This window comes from Macaca mulatta, chromosome 4, assembly GCF_049350105.2.
Source record: "Macaca mulatta isolate MMU2019108-1 chromosome 4, T2T-MMU8v2.0, whole genome shotgun sequence".
Taxonomy (NCBI): Eukaryota; Metazoa; Chordata; class Mammalia; order Primates; family Cercopithecidae; genus Macaca; species Macaca mulatta.
This window is the reverse complement of record NC_133409.1, coordinates 138,655,133-138,661,612: the sequence shown is the minus strand read 5'-3', so window position 1 is coordinate 138,661,612 and position 6,480 is coordinate 138,655,133.

Sequence of the window (6,480 nt, the reverse complement as noted above, 5' to 3'; positions counted from 1 at the left end):
GGAAGGCTGAGGCAGGAGAATCGCTTGAGAACCTGGGAGGCAGAGGTTGCAGTTAGCCGAGGTCACGCCACTGCATTCCAGCTTGGGGGACAGAGCAAAACTTCTACCCCCACCCCCACCCCCCCACACACAAAAAGACAAGGACCCAAAACATAATATCTAGTTTGTGGAGGGCAACAGGGCAGAGGTCAGGAACGCTAGCGTCCATCTCTAGTCCTTCAGATTGAGATTTCACCATCTTTAAATTCAAAACATTGGAAGGAGCAGTCCCTAGTCCGTGCAGAGCAGCTTCCCACCTTCACATAGCCACCTCCACAGGCACAGAGCCCCTGGACTCATTTTTCCTGCAGTCTCGTTGGACATAACACTCACACCCACACAGCTCCCTAGCTGGCCTCCTCTCAACTGTGATCGCCTCTTCCCTGAAAAGCTCTCTGAATTTGAGTAATGACATGGCTCTACCATTCATTTTGTTTAAACACATTTTTTTTTTTGGTAAAAAATTGCAAACAACCTATAATTCAAAAATTACTGTAGGCAAATAAATTATGCCACATCAACACTATGTGACTGTTAAAAATACTTTTTTTTTTTTGACGTCTAAAGATGTTCAAAAAAGCTAAGGATATGTAAAGTGGAGTGGGGGGAGCCGGAAACAAAGAAGAATGTATTTCAACATTGTCAGTGCTTTTCTCTGGATGATTGAATTGTAGAGGTTTTTGGTTTTTTTTTTTTTTTCTTATTGATACTTTTCAGCATTAACACTTTTTTTTTTTTTTTGAGACGGAGTCTTGCTCTGTCGCCCAGGCTGGAGTGCAGTGGCTGATCTAGGCTAACTGCAAGCTCCGCCTCCTGGGTTCACACCATTCTCCTGCCTTAGCCTCCAGAGTAGCTGGAACTACAGGTGCCCGCCACCACACCCAGCTAATTTTTTTTTTGTATTTTTAGTAGAGACGGGGTTTCACTGTGTTAGCCAGGATGGTCTCAATCTCCTGACCTTGTGATCCGCCCACCTTGGCCTCCCAAAATGCTGGGATTACAGGTGTGAGCCACCACGCTGGGCCTTTTTTTTTTTTTTTTTTAACAATGAACACCTATAACTTGTTTTTTTTGTTTTTGTTTTTGTTTGTTTGTTTGTTTGTTTTTCCTTGAGATTGAGCATCACTCTGTCGCTCAGGCTGGAGTGCAGTGGTGCAACCTTGGCTCACTACAACCTCATCTCAGCCTCCGGTATAGCTGGAATTGCAGGCGCAGCACCACCACACCCAGCTAATTTTTGTTTTGTTTTGTTTTTTGAGACATTCAGTGCTTTTCTCTGTCAGATATCATTATCTGACATTATGTTAAATATTTATTTGGGGTTTTTTTTGTTTTTTTTTTTTTTTTGAGACGGAGTCTCGCTTTGTTGCCCAGGCTGGAGTGCAGTGGCCAGATCTCAGCTCACTGCAAGCTCCGCCTCCCGGGTTTACGCCATTCTCCTGCCTCAGCCTCCCGAGTAGCTGGGATTACAGGCGCCCACCACCTCGCCCGGCTAGTTTTTTGTATTTTTAGTAGAGACAGGGTTTCACCATATTAGCCAGGATGGTCTCGATCTCCTGACCTCGTGATCCGCCCGTCTCGGCCTCCCAAAGTGCTGGGATTACAGGCTTGAGCCACCGCGCCCGGCCAATATTTATTTGTTTATTGACCATCTCCCCACTACAAAGCAGACTCCAGAGGTCTGGGATGTTTTCTTGCTCGTCACAGCATCCCCAGTGTCTAAAACAATGCCTGGCGTAGTAGGTATTCAATAAATTTTTTTAAGTTCTGGCTTGTTTAATTAATTATTATTATTATTATTATTATTATTATTATTATTATTAGAGACAGGGTCTGGCTCTGTTGCCCAGGCTGGAGTGCAATGGCTTCATCTCAGCTCACAGCAACCTCCGTCTCCTGGGTTCAAGTGATTCTCCTGCCTCAGCCTCAGCCTCCTGAGTAGTTGGAATTATAGGCGCGTGACACCATGTCCAGCTAATTTTTTGTATTTTTAGTAGAGATGGAGTTTCACCATGTTGGCCAGGCTGGTCTCGAACTCCTGACCTCAGGTGATCCACCTGCCTCAGCCTCCCAAAGTGCTGGGATTTCAGGCGTGAGCCACCATGCCTGGCCCCGGCCTTGTCTTTTATTTGTTGATTCTATCTCCTTTTCACCATCCCCTATCCCCATTACATCCACCCTTCCCCTTCCTCAGCTTTGATTCCATGCCTCATCATTATAATTAGTCGCTTGCATATATACTTAACTCCCCGGCCCCTTCTCTGTCCATCATATTCATGTGGCAAAACTCCACTGCTGTGACTTCTTCTTTTTTTCTTTCTTTTTTTTTTTTTTTTTTTTTTTGATATGCAGTCTCGCTCTGTTGCCCAGGCTGGAGTGCAGTGGTGCAATCTCGGCTCACTACAACCTCCGCATCCTGGGTTCAAGCAATTCTCTTGCCTCAGCCTCCCAAGTAGCTGGGATTACAGGCTCCTCATTCCACCACATCTGGCTAATTTTTTTTTTTTTTTTTTTGTATTTTTAGTAGAGACGGGGTTTCACCATGTTGGCCAGGATGGTCTCAATCTCCTGACCTTGTGATCCACCTGCCTCGGCTTCCTAAAGTGCTGGGATTACAGGCGTGAGCCACAGCGCCCAGCCACTGTGACTTCTTCAACCTTCACCCAAACAGCTAAAGAAACATCCCTCCAAACTAGCTGGTCTCACTTAAATTCATGACTCTCAAATACTGTTTGTGTTGATCACCAATGCTCTCGGATGTCCTTAGTTCTGCACACTCCTCCACTCACCCCAACAACTATTTTATTATCCTCTCTCCTCCAACCTCCACCCCCTCCTCCTCTCTGCTCACTCTGTTGATGGTCTTGCTCTCAACTTCATGGAGAAAATAGAAGCAATCTGAAAGAATTTCCACATGCCCCCACCACCTACCTGCATCTGTCTCCATATACTCTGACATCCCTCTTGTTACTGTACATGAACTGCCTGTGTTCTTACCTAAGTGAATTCCTTCACCTGGGCACTAGTTCACATCCTCTCTCACCTGGGTAACTTCAGGGCTCTCCAATTCTCTCCATCTCTTCTGCATCATCAGTTTGCCTGCCTCTATGAGAGCATTGTCATCAACCTCTCTCAGATCTTAAATAAATAAGTAAATCACCTCCCTCAACCCCCTACATTTGTCTGCTCTTCTTTACTGAAAACTCTTCAAAAATATTAGTCTATCCTTGCTCTCATCACTTCTCCTCTCATTCTGTCTTGAACCCACTCTCACCCCACCATTCCAGAATCACTCTTGTAAAGGTCACCAGTACCCTCACCACTGCCAAATCCAATGATCAATTCTCAGTCCTCATCTCACTGGCTCTGTTAACTGCATTTGCCAGTTTACTGGGTTTCTGGGATCACTCACTAGCTTCTTCACCTCTGCAATGGCCATCCCTTCTCGGTCTCCTTTGCATCCTCCTCATCTTCTCAACATCTTCCTCAGCCCCAGGGCTCCATCCTCAGACCTCTTGTCTTTTCTATCTTCACTCACTCCTTTCATGATCTCATCCAGCCTAAGTTTTGGGAATGCTAGCTGTAAGTTAATGACTCCCAAATTTATATTTCCAGTCAAGCTTTCTGCCTGAAATCCAGATGCGTGTGTCTGGCTGGGCATGGTGGCTCATGCCTGGTAAGCCCAGCACTTTGGGAGGCTCAGGTGGGAGGATTGCCTGAGCCCAGCAGTTTGAGACTTCAGTTTTGTTGTTCAGGCCTGAGCAACATAACAAGACCCTGTCCTTATTAAAATAAATAATAAATAAATTAATTTAAAAATAAATTTGGTAGTACCAGACTTGGGTGTCTGACTGCTGCAAACTCCTGATCTCCAGCCCAAATAGTCTTCCTTTGTCAGCTGTACCCATTCCAGTCAATGGCTAGTCCATCTGTCTAGTTGTTTAGCCCCAAATCTTGGGGTCATGCTTGATTCTCCTCTTTCTCCTATAATCCACATCCTGCAAATTCCGTTGCCTCTGCCTTCAAATTCATCCAGAATCTGATCACTTTTCACAATATGACCTCTAACACCCTAGTTCAAGCCTCCATTATCTTTTGCCTAGAGTACTGCAATGGCTTGTTTGTTGTTGTTGTTGTTGTGATTGTTGTTGTTGTTGTTGTTGAGACAGAGTTTTGCTCTTGTTGCCCAGGCTGTAGTGCAATGGCACGATCTGGTCTCACCGGTGACAACTTCTGCCTCCCGGGTTCAAGCAATTCTCCTGCTTCAGCCTCCTGAATAGCTGGGATTACAGGCATGCGCCACCAGGCCTGGCTAATTTTGGATTTTTAGTAGAGACAGGGTTTCTCCACGTTGGTTAGGGTGGTCTCGAACTCCTGACCTCAGGTGATCCACTCGCCTTAGCCTCCCAAAGTGTTGGGCCACAATTGCTTCTTAATTGGTCTTCTATTGTGCAGCAGCCAGGGTGATCCTGATGGAAAGAAAATGGAGGCCGGGCGCGGTGGCTCAAGCCTGTAATCCCAGCACTTTGGGAGGCCGAGACGGGCGGATCACGAGGTCAGGAGATCGAGACCATCCTGGCTGACACGGTGAAACCCCGTCTCTACTAAAAAATACAAAAAACTAGCCGGGCGAGGTGGCGGGCGCCTGTAATCCCAGCTACTCGGGAGGCTGAGGCCGGAGAATGGCGTGAACCCGGGAGGCGGAGCTTGCAGTGAGCTGAGATCCGGCCACTGCACTCCAGCCTGGGCGGCAGAGCGAGACTCCGTCTCAAAAAAAAAAAAAAAAAAAAAAAAAAGAAAATGGAAGCCAGCTAAGTATGATGTATTATCCCAAACTGGATTCTGAAACAGATAAACATCAATAGTGGTAAAACTGGCAAAGTCTGAATAAAGTCTAGAATTTAGCTTATACCAGGGTACTAATGTTGGCTTCTTAGTTTTGACAAATGTACCATGGTAAGGTATAATGCTAAAACTAAGAGAAATTGGGTGAGTCATATTTGGGAAATTTCTATACTATCTTTGGAACTTTTCTATACATCTAAAATTATTCAAAATTTAAAATTTTATTTAAAAAATGGAAGTCAGATTTTGTCATGTCTTTGTTCCAAACCCTCCAGCGGCTCCCATCTGATTTTTTTTTTTCCATCTGATTTTATTCCCTGCATACTCCCACCTCATTCTGCCACATCCAAACTGGCCTCTGAGTTGATCCTTTCTTTTTTTTTTTTTTTTTTTTGTTTTTTTTGAGGTGGACTCTCATTCTCATTCTGTTGCCCAGGCTGGAGTACAGTGGCGTGATCTGGGCTCACTGCAAGCTCTGCCTCCCAGGTTCATGCCGTTCTCCTGCCTCAGCCTCCGGAGTAGCTGGGACTACAGGCTCCTGCCACCACACCCAGCAATGGTTTTTTTTTTTTTTTTTTTTTTTTTTGTATTTTTAGTAGAGACGGGGTTTCACCGTGTTAGCCAGGATGGTCTCGATCTCCTGACCTCGTGATCCGCCTGCCTCGGCCTCCCAAAGTACTGGGATTACAGGCATGAGCCACCATGCCTAGCCCTGAGTTGATCCTTGAACACATAAGCATGTTCCCTGCCTCAGGATCTTTGCACTAGCTGTTCTCTGCCTGGAATGCTATAACCCAGATATTTTCATAGCTCACTCCCTGAGTTCATTCAGCTCTCTGCTCAAATCTCATGTTAGTAAAGAAGCCCTCGCTGATCATCCTATATATTAAATAATATCCCCATCTCTGTCCCAGGATATTCCCTTACACTACTTTAATTTTTTCTTTTTTAGATAAAAAGCAGTGGGCTGGGCACAGTGGCTGATGCCTGTAATCCCAGCACTTCGGGAGACCGAGGTGGGTGGATTACCTGAGGTCAGGAGTTCGAGACCAGCCTGGACAACATGGCGAAATTCCGTCACTACTAAAAATACAAAAAATTAGCTGGGTGTGGTGTTGCGCACCTGTAATCCCAGCTACTCGGGAGGCTGAGGCAGGAGAATTGCTTGAACCTGGGAGGCGGAGGTTACAGTTAGCCCAGATCATGCTGCCATTGCACTCTAGCCTGGGCAACAGATGAAGACTCCGTCAAAAATAAAGACATAAATAGCAGTGAACACACCATCCCTTATACTACTTTAATTAATAAAGAGCCACACCCTATATTTAATTTTCACCATAACCCTGCCAGACAGGTATTATTATTATTCTAGTGTTTTTGTTTGTTTGTTTGAGACCGAGTCTCTCTGTTGTCCAGGCTGGAGTGCAGTGGCACGATCTCAGCTCACTGCAACCTTCACCTCCTGGGTTCAAGTGATTCTCCTGCACAGAATTTGGAATCTGGTCACTGATATTGGCATTGGTTGTGTGATCCTGAGAAAGTCTCATAAACTTCTCAGGCCTCAGTTTCCCCACTTGTAAAATGGGGAGAATAGCA